Genomic DNA, 11305 nt, shown 5'->3' with positions numbered 1-11305 from the left:
TTTGGTCTGGTAGACCACCACCCAATTTTATAACCCATCTGGTGAAATGATTGAGTTGTGGCCACCAGAGGGAGCGCCGGCTCTATCCAAAATTTATTATTTTTGTGCTATGGAATAACGAAGAAAGGAAATGCGATTATCCGTGCTTTCTGTGCTGTTAGGCGGCAGTAATATAGCCAGGACATAGAACATAGTTTTTTTGTTTTTTTTTAAAGTAAAATCTTCACTTGAGACAACGATTTCAGCTGAGCTGCAAACCTGCGTACGACGGAGATTCATTTTGCTTGCAAATAAAATTGCAGACTTTAGCACATCCACTCATTTTTTTAGTTTAACGTTTTTATTGAGTTGTAAAATGTAAGGTACAAAATACCAAAGTAAATAGAAAAGCAGTGGGGAGGGAAAGGGTGGGGGGGGGAGAAGAGAAGTGAGGAAGGATAAGGGGGGGGGGGAAGAGAAGAAAAAGAAGCATTGACTTCCGACTCCTGTTGCAGTAAAATAAGGCCTTAGCATCAAATCGCAACTTTTTTGGCTTTTTCATAATAACACCAACAAGCCATTTCTATATAGATCTATCAATCTATTTGGTAAAAACCCAAAATCAAAGTTTCATTCTTTTTCCACTTCAAGTAGTACATCCACTCATTCTTGAAATAAACCTAAGCTCCTTTTTTTTTTTTTTTAATTTGATTTATATGCCGCCCTCCTCCGGAGACTCAGGGCGGCTTACAGTGCGTTAAGCAATAGCCTTCATACTTTTGTATATTTTATACAAAGTCAGCTTATTGCCCCCACAAACTGGGTCCTCAATTTACTTACCTTAGAAAGGATGGAAGGCTGAGTCGACCTTGAGCCTGGCAAGATTCGAACTTACTAATTGCAGGCAGCTGGAGTTAAATTACAATGCATTAGTCTGCTGAGCTACTCCAGGCTCCTTTATACTATCTTTTAGCTCTTTTTTCCTGCCTGAGAGCCTTAATCAGAAATAGATTGTGTTTAAAGTGCCTTGGAAATACATGCGAGGCAACGCATTGCCAATACAGGAACATTCTCCATTTTGGGAGATCCAGAAAAATAACCTTGGCCCAAGAACTAAGGCACACGGTCTTAGTTGCGGTACGTTTATACATGTTTAAAAACCACGTATATAGCTTAAAAGCCGGCGAGAATTTTTATGAATGGCCGTGATGCGGACGAAACACGTGCGGGTCCATTGAAGCCGCCCGCCTGGTCGCTGATTGGTCGGCCACTTTCCCGACGCTCCGCCCTCTTCTAATTGAAGCCGACCGCCTGGTTGATTGGTCGGCCTCCCTCCCGACGCTCCGCCCTCTTCTAATTGAAGCCGACCGCCTGGTCGCTGATTGGTCGGCCTCCCTCCCGACGCTCCGCCCTCTTCGAATCTCCCCTCCGTTAATGAAATCTCCAGCGGCGGATCTTGAATGTCTATGGCAGTGTTTCTCAATCTTGGAAGCTTGAAGATGGGTGGACTTCAACTCCCAGAATCCCCCAGCCAGCAGCGCTGGCTGGGGGATTCTGGGAGTTGAAGTCCACCCATCTTCAAGCTTCCAAGGTTGAGAAACACTGGTCTATGGAGATTCTCAGCCATCCAAGTCATGGTTGTTCCAAAGGTGCTTTTTTTTCCCCCAAGAGGCAACTGGTTTTTCTTTGAAGACGTTTCGCTTCTCATCCAAGAAGCTTCTTCAGATCTTGAATGTGGATGAAAGCGGGGCGGGAAATGGCCTTTTAAAAGGGGCGAGCATCCTGAACCCGGAGTCTTGTTGCGCCCAGGGGAATCCGGTGCCTCTTTGCCCAGCCAGGCGCTGCAGGGACGGTCAGCACTGCGCTGCTCCGCTCTGCCCCCCAAAACCCCCAGCGGTAGGCTTTTGAGTCCGCAATCTTGTCGCCTGCGCGGCTGGAGTGCGCCTTGCCCCCGTTTACGGTGGGACCCTGCGCCCTTCCAGCTCTTCTGGCAGTTTTTTTTTTATTTTATTTTTTTAATTTGATTTATATGCCGCCCTTCTCCGAAGCCTCAGGGCGGCTTACAATGTGCTCAGCAATAGCCTTCATCCTTTTGTATATTTATACAAAGTCAGCTTATTGCCCCCACAAACTGGGTCCTCATTTCACCTACCTTAGAAAGGATGGAAGGCTGAGTCAACCTTGAGCCTTGGCGAGATTCGAACCCTGCAGTAATTGCAGGCAGCTGGTCTTAATAAGCTTAATAACAGGGTGCCTTAAACCCCTGTACTACCAAGGCTCCTTTTAGTTCTCGAGGCATCTGACAAGCAAGGTGAGCCGGATGATGAGGACAGGTAGAGGGGCGGGAGGAAGGCTTGAAATGGAGTTGGGGTGGGTGGGGGCGAGGGGTGGGGATGCGAAGGGGAGGGAGGGAGAAAGGACCGCAAGTTGTTACAGGTAATAGAGCTGATGAGGTTTTAATTCCTGTGGCTGTTTTCTTTCAAAAACCAAAACGGGAGGAATATAGGTAGTCCTTGACTTACAACGGTTGGCTGACTGCTCAATTCAATTTCAATTTCAATTTCAATTCAATTTATATGCCACCCCTCTCTGAAGACTCAGCTTCACTTCAAAGTTGAAGTGAAGTTGAAATGAAGACAAATAAGGTAATATTATACCAAAACAAACTCTTCCGACCATTTATAAATCTAGCATCACTCAAAAAAACAAACAAACAAACCTCCAACCCTTCTTGATATCAAGTCAATGTCACATTAAATTTGTTCGAGCAGATAATATCTGAATAACAAATGCCCCCGACGTTGCTGCACTACAGTTGGTTGTAACTTTACTATTCTTCCTTTCCAGGGCTTGAGCTTAGAATGGAATGGAATGGAATGGAATGGAATGGAATGGAATAGAATAGAATAGAATAGAATAGAATAGAATAGAATAGAATAGAATAGAATAGAATAGAATATTGGAATGAAGAAGAGAAGAGAAGAGAAGAGAAGAGAAGAGAAGAGAAGAGAAGAGAAGAGAAGAGAAGAGAAGAGAAGAGAATATTGGAATGAAGAAGAGAAGAGAAGAGAATATTGGAATGAAGAATAGAGTAGAGTGGAGTGGAGTGGAGTGGAGTGGAGTGGAGTGGAATGGAATGGAATTCTTTATTGGCCAAGTGTCATTGGACACACAAAGAATTTGTCTTCGATGAATAAGCGCTCAGAGTACATAAAAAAATACATTCATCAACAATCATAAGATACAACACTTAGTGATAGTCATAGGATACTAAATAAGCAATCAAATCATACTAGGAAACCAAATAAAACAATATAAATCATAAAGATATAAGCAACAAGGTTATAGTCATAAGTGAGAGGAGATAGGTAAGAGGAAGCATGAGAAGAATAATAGTAAAACAGTCTTAGTAAGTAGTGGATGGCGTGGGAAAAATCAGTTCTCATATCAGTGGAAGGGATTAAATTGATATATAGAGGTATAAGGCCAAAGTTTGTTAATTTATTAGAACAATTCCATAGATTTGCAGTAGGAGTTTCTTCTTTTCTTAGTGCCTGACATTCCCATACTGCTTCCTCCTCCTGATAAATGGGAGCTGAGGTTAATTCCTGTGGCTGTTTTCCTTCAAAAACCAAAAAAGGGAGGATATGCAAGTATCCTTGACTTACAGCGGTTCACTGACTGATGTGTTACTGACTGAACAGCTGAGATGATTCATTTAACAACCATGGCAAGAAAGGTTGTAAAATGGGGCAAAACTTGCTTAACCGTCTCGCTTAGCAACAGAAATGTTGGGCTCATTGGTGGTCGAAGTTGAGGGCTACCTGTGATACAATCAAACAGGGAGGAAAACGTCTCCCATACATCAGGAGGAAGGAGCAGTAAGGGAAAGTCAGGCGCTAAGAAAAAAGAAATCCTATTGCAAATCTATGGAATTGTTCTAATAAGATAGCAAACTTTGGCCTTATACCTCTATACCATACTTTTTGGAGTATAAGACACACTTCCCCCCCACCTCCCTAAAAGAGGGTGGAAATGTTGGTGTGTCTTATACCCGAATACAGCCATTTTTTGCCTCCATAAAGCCCGCTCGTCCCATTTTCACAAAAACGGGACATGCAGAGGGTTTGGGAGGCCTGCAGAGTGCTCCTGGGGCCTGGGGAGGGCAAAAACCGGATGGGTGGAGGCCAAAATCTATTTTTCTCTTGTTTTCCTCTTCGAAATCTTGATGCGTCTTATACTTCGGTGCCTCTTATAGTCCGAAAAATACGGTATATCAGTTTAATCCCTTCCACTCATTTGAGAGCTGATTTTTCCCACGCTGTCAGCTTTAGGCACCCACTTAAGCCTTGGAAAGAAAGAATGAGATAGTAAAGTTACAACCAACTGTACTACAGCAGCGTTGGGCATCTGTTATTCAGATATTATCTGCTTGAACAAATTTAACATGACACGACTTGATATCTAAAAGGGTTGGAGGTTGTTGTTTTTTTTAAAAAAAGTGATGTTAGGGTTATAAATGGCCCGAAGAGTTTGTTTTGATATCACCTGAGTTATTCGTCTTCATTTAACGGGCAAGAAGACAGTTTAAGGAATTGCAACTGACAGAAGTTCCACACTCGAGTATTTTAATCTCCCCGTTCCTTGTCTCTGTAGACGTGGCCCTCCGAGCATGTTTTTATCAGCCACGTGAATGACAGCTGACGTGTCTGGGGATGAGCATCTCCTCTGATGATCGGGATGAAGGATTAAGAGGTAGCTTTTATTGTTGTGGCTGTCAGTGTTAATGATGAAGAGGAAGGGAATGCTTTGGGTGTTCCCGAGAGCGCCGTTTGAAATATTAATGAAATAATTTTTCAAGAGTTCGGAAGATCATATTTTAAGAGTGTCAGGAAGGGAGAGAAAATGACTCTTTCCTCTCTCTCTCTCTCTCTCTGCTTTTATCTAAAGGCATTTTGCTCTCTCCAGCTTGACAGCTTGGAAATGTTGGTTTTATAAGAGGCCTGTGAGGGATTACGTTAGAGAACCATACGTTTCTATTGGGGGGAGGGGGAGGGGGGATGTCTGCAGGGAGGGGTCAAAGAAAGACAAGATGGCAGCCATAACAACCACCATGTTTTGCACATAAAAAGATGGGTGGTGGGCTTTATTTGCACCAATCATAATGTTCATAAAAATAGGTAGAACTTTGACTGAGTTGCCATGTCTGTCTTTTTTATCATACCCTATAGATACTGGGACACGGTGGCTCGGTGGCTAAGACGCTGAGCTTGTTGATTGAAAGGTTGGCAGTTCAGCGGTTCGAATCCTGAGTGCCGTGTAACGGGGTGAGCTCCCGTTCCTTGTCTCAGCTTCTGCCAACCTAGCAGTTCGAAAGCACATAAAAAATGCAAGTAGAAAAATAGGGACCACCTTTGGTGGGGAGGTAACAGCGTTCCGTGCGCCTTTGGCGTTTAGTCACGCCGGCCACATGAGCACAGAGATGTCTTTGGACAGCGCTGGCTCTTCGTCTTTGAAACGGAGATGAGCACCGCCCCCTAGAGTCAAGAACGTCTAGCACATATGTGCGAGGGGAACTTTACCTATAGATAGTCCTTGACTTACGACTGCTCATTTAGTGACTAGTTGTTATGATGCTTACAACCTGGTTCCAAAAATCACAACAGCTGGCCCTCCCCATGGTCATGTGACTGCATTTTTTTTTTTTTAGAGCTTGGCAACCAGCCTGCATTTACAACCATTTGCAATGTCTTATGACCATGATTTATGACTTTTTTCCTCCCTGAAAATTTAATTTCGTTGTATGTGTATACACGTACAATGACAATAAAGTTATCATTATTATTATAAAAATGGTAAATACCCATTTGCTTTTAAAGCTATGGAAATTGGCCAGCTTGCCTCTTGTTCAATAATAAACTACCCTAACATTTGATGGAAAATGGATGTATCAAAGGGGCTCCAGGTTGCCGACCTCTACACTGATTTAAGGTTAACTCGTTTACTGGGTCTCTGCATTTTTGTAAGCAGCGGAGAGCCATGTGAATGGGGTAGCACATATATTTATTGAACGATTAAATAGATCAATAAATGTAGCCCACTATTTAACAGATCTGTTATGACCTCCTGGCAGCCAATCAATACATCTTTGGAAATTAAATAAAACTTCATTAATGTAGACAGGTGCTTTAATAAGTATAGAAATGTATTGGCTGAATTAATGTAGATTGTTGATTATCAGTACTAATCATAATTATATTGATTAATAATAATCGGATTCATTTCCTTTCCCACAAGACATTGTTTGCTTCTGCATATCCTTAAAAACCTCTTAACACAAGTAGCAGTATCTACTCATATAGTAACAACACTGCCCATGTATAAAATGTATTTTTCCTATTTCCCCAGTTTTAGGAATCAACACAAAGTCAAATTCTACCTAACAACTGAAAACATTGGAGGGATCTTTGAAGCTGAAATAGAAACAGGGGTCATTGTCACGATCCATGAATTGCTTTTATTTTATTTATTTATTTCGTTTTATCAACAAAAATAAAATGGAAAAACAACAACAACAAAAAAATACATCCAGCACTAACAACAAGAACAAAGAAAAAAAATATGACCCAAGTATCAAATAAATTTAACATTAAACATATAAAATCCACCCCTGCTGGATGCTGAAACAAGGAAAAACAACAGTGATGAATTCTCCCCTTTACATAACAAATCTACAAATAGTTATAAGCTTTCCCATCCCTATTTAATAAGAATATTATGTTAAATAAGAAATACTCCATTTCTATCTGATAATCAAATCAACCCAAGATCTAATCATAATACATACATACATACATACATACCTCAGAAAACAAATACATACATACATACATACATACATACATACATACATACATACATACATACATACCAGTGGTGAAATCCACATTTTTTTACTACTGGTTCTTGGTGGGCGTGGTGTGGCTTGATGGGCGTGGCAGGGGAAGGATACTTCAAAATCTCCATTCCCACCCCACTCTGGGGCCAGCCAGAGGTGGCATTTGCCAGTTCTCCAAACTTCAAAATTTCCGCTACCGGTTCTCCGAACGACTCAAAATTTCTGCTACCAGTTCTCCAGAATCTGTCAGAACCTGCTGGATTTCACCCGTGATACATACATACATACCATACGTCAACGGGTTAAGCTAAACATTATGCTAATTAAATCCCTGTTAGCTGTCTGTTATTGTATATTAATCAATAACCATCTGGTTATTGATTTATCCCTCTGTTTATGCAGCCTAGAACTGTGTTGCCTTTTTTTGGCAGCTGCTACACGGCTGGCTCATATTTAAACGGTTGTCCAATAGGACTCCCAAGATCCCTCTCACAGTTACTACTATTGAGCAAGATACCACATATACTGTACCTGTGCATTTTGTTTTTCTGAAGTTTTTCTGTGCATTTTGTTTTTCTGAAGCTTGAAGCATCTCTCAAAGAGATCACGTAGGTATCTTTCCTAGCATCTGCTGTGTAAGATTCTTTTTAATTGGAGGCATCAAGTATTAACGTACGAACATGGGAATTGCAGGTTTTATTGGAAGACGGGAAAAAAAAATCCAGACAAGACTAGAAAATACCTGCATTTCTCCTCATCTTCAGTAATGTATTCAGGCTGCAGAAGTCACCTTTTCCTGGGCAGAAGTTCTCAAATAAATCATGTACGTAGCTATTTTTCTTTATTTAAGGCAATTCTGCCCATGGTATTTGTGATCTCAATTTTAGCTCTACTTTGGTTAAAACAACAACAACAACAAAGGCAGGGATTTGTTTGCAGCGTTGCTGAAAATGGCTTGGATCATAACCTTTGAGAAACACTAAGCCGCAATAAAAATGATAAGTGTGGCGATAAATCCTGCAGAATATAAAGCTCTTTGGAAAAAAAGGAGAGAAATTAATGCAGATTTATTATAATTTATTTTAGCAGGGGGGAAAAAAACGGTCAACGGTTAGTGCTTGGGGAAGTGTTTGCGCCTGATCAGAATGACTGGGACAATAAAACATTTGCCTTGGAAAGAAAAATGCACAAATAAGGAGTATATTGGTGTCAGCTGAGGTAATAGTTAATATTTATGTGTCTGTAATTGTTTTTTTTTTTTATAAAAAACCCCTTTCTTGTTTGTGTTATATGTACAAAAATGGGATTGCCGTTGGGTTTTCGTTTTAAATTTGTATTTTGCATTCATTATGTGCTGTAGGCTCAACAATCAGTTGGGTTTCACAATAGTAACAAGTTTTTGCCGCTGTGTTTAAATTTCAATTGCCTCTCTAAGGTTTGAGACAGGGTGGACTGTAGCAAAGCAGGTGTACACATCTTTCTTTCTTTTCCTTCCTTCCTTCCTTCCTTCCTTCCTTCCTTCCTTCCTTCCTTCGGCACAGCCATTACACAAATTCTGTGTGTCCTCCACAAAGCAGATAAAAAATGGATGTGAAATTTGCATTTTAAAATTCCTCTGCATTTCTGTGCAGCCGTGGTGGTGCAGTGGTTAGAACGCAGTACTACAGGCGACTTCTGCTGCCTGCCGGCTACCTGCAATTTGGCAGATCGAATCTCAACCAGGCTCAAGGTTGACTCAGCCTTCCATCCTTCCGAGGTGGGTAAAATGAGGACCCAGATTGCTGGGGGCAATATGCTAATATGCAATATGCTATATGCTAACTTTGTAAACCACTTAGAGAGGGCTGTAAAGCACCATGAAGCGGTATAGAAGTCTAAATAATAATAATAAAAAGATGTCAGCTCGGGGAAGGATGAGCAGATACCTGGCCCGTCAGGAACTGAGTTTATTGATGGCTCTGAACGGCCTGCTGGAAGGGATTTAGCCGAGTCTCCAGCTGGGGAAAGCTTGCAGTGGCAAGACGACCAGCGAAGAGGAGGAGGAACTGCCTTCTGCTCCTGATCCAAGAACATGGAGGGCAGAGAAAAGGTAGGAGCAGAGAAAGTCAGCCAGACTACTCAAGAGGAGAAAGCCCTGCCCGTCTTGATGGGCTGCACTGGAAAGCTGGCTATTTTCCACAGCAGATGGAGGCGTTGCTGGGAAGAACGTGTTAATTTTTAGCTGTGTGTTTTCTGGTCGTCATGATTCTTGCCTCACTCTGGATTGACACTGTGTTTGGAATCGAATCGAATCGTGCGTTGGAAACTCTGGACTTTTCTTGCCTCATGAGCTCTTTTCTGTGTGGATTTGTTTTGGTCTGGTGGATTTAAGTTTGTCTAGTGAAATTATTTTGACTAAGCAACTTTCAAGTGCTTTGTGGACTACTGGGCCACTCTGTGGACTAACCTTAGTCTGCTCGTGGCTGGATTTGTGACATTTCTGGGTTTTGGTGAAGGGAATTGCAGGGGAATACTAATAAACCCACTAAACCACAGTTACACGTGCGAGTGAGCGAGTGAGCAGAGCAGCACATACATTGATCCAAATAAAGTTCTCTCTTGAGAAGCTAGAGAGTGCGTTTATTAGTAAGCGGGGTTAAATGTATCATGTGAACCCTGCCGAGCTGACCTGTATCTGTCTAGGCAACCTGGGAGAGATGCAGGCATCACTGAGTCATGAATTAAATTTTACCTTTCCCATTGACCAATCTAGAGACTGTCTTCTTGGCAAGATCAAGCGTGCATCCCTATAGGCTTAATTAAAGTTTGAGTTTAGTACTTAACTAAAACACTTTATTATTGAATTCTGCTGAACTGGCAGGGGACTCCCAACCTCATTAAGGGAATCAAGATAAATCACTGAGGGACTTTCGCACTTTTAGAACAAAAACACGGTCTAGATTCAGCTTTGACTTAAAGACACCCTGTTCTTTTTGGTTGCAGAACATCCTGTCTACCTGAATTTGGTGTGTGATTGACAGAACCGCGACTTATCCCTGCAGTGGTATTCCCAAGGACAATGGCAAGGAGGAAACCTTTTCATTAATGGAAGGGAAATGGAAGACAGCTCTGTTGGGGGAGCTTTAATCTCATTAGCCATCTTGATTTAATTAAATCTGGGAGGTGCTAGTCGAAACCCTGTAAGTTTCTTGTATTTAGAAATTAATTGTAACAATTTTCTTACGTGAATTACTTGAATCAGCCAAAGATACCCCTAAGGATCCTTTGATGGCTTTCCAGAGGCAAATGGCAGCCACCATTTGTAACACCGGCTGCCTTCCACTGGGAGTTATTCTTAGTGCTTAAATTAGGAAGACAGAAATCATTTCCTTCTTTACTTACCTTCCATTTTGATAAGGCTTGTGTTAAGAGGACATCCTAAGAGAGGTTATGCCCACAGTGGACGGGCAGCTACTCAAAACCTGGAGAAGTTCTGCATCAAGCGAACTGTTTTCTTCAATTCTGTATGCAATGTTCAAACGAGCAATAATTTCATTGTCACAATGGTTTTCTTAAAAATAAGGCATTACAAAATAGATGGTACAAACAGAAGAGAATATTTGTAGCTCAGAGTTGCATTGTGGTGTCCTTGCTGTATTCTTGTTCATTTTCTTGTAGACATTTCATTAACTAAGTAACAATATCCCAGCCAAGGAACCACCAGCTCATACAAACAATTTGATTCGTAATAGCCCCCAAGTCTGGGCCGTAAATTACGTGGGGTTGCTGTCAGGGTTCCGACGGATGCCCTAATTAAATCATGAGCCTCGAGCCAAGCTTCAAAAGAAATCCAGTTATTTATTAGGAGCTTCATGTTGGCAGGTTCCAAGTGAAGCCAACTCTGACCCCATGTAATTTATGGCCCAGACTTGACCCTGTTTCCCCCTCCCCCCAGGGTGTGTCATCAGTCACATTCACCAATGGAGCAATTTCGCAGATTGTAGAGATCACTCCACTCCAGCCGCTGTGGGTGACCCTGGGAGACAGCCTTGAGGGAGATATGTCTGGAATGTGCTTTTGTTTTTGGCTGCTGCGCTGCTTCGCCGTTTTCCCATCCCCCTTGCCTATGGCAACTCGAGAGCAGGCCAGGGATGCTTTGCGAGTTGACAACAGTCTAATCAAGGAATCACCAAGAATACTCCTACCAACATTGACAGGACCAGCTTTTTATATATAAACAGAGAGAAAACTCCACTCCCGTAATAAGCACTGATGACGTTACTTAGTTGGGCAATGAAACGTCTGCAGGAAAACAACCAAGCTCAGAGACCACCAAGGGCCCAAGATTGATGTCTTCATTAAACTTCAAAAGGTGCCCAAATATGAACTTCTCTTACATCAATATAAGATACATGATTCACAAAAGGTTTGTTCTGAGTGGCGTATATA

The sequence above is a fragment of the Pantherophis guttatus genome, chromosome 11 (assembly GCF_059756535.1).
Source record: "Pantherophis guttatus breed Tessera chromosome 11, ASM5975653v1, whole genome shotgun sequence".
Lineage (NCBI taxonomy): Eukaryota > Metazoa > Chordata > Lepidosauria > Squamata > Colubridae > Pantherophis > Pantherophis guttatus.
The sequence above is the reverse complement of the archived record's forward strand: the minus strand, read 5'-3'. Positions refer to the sequence as shown.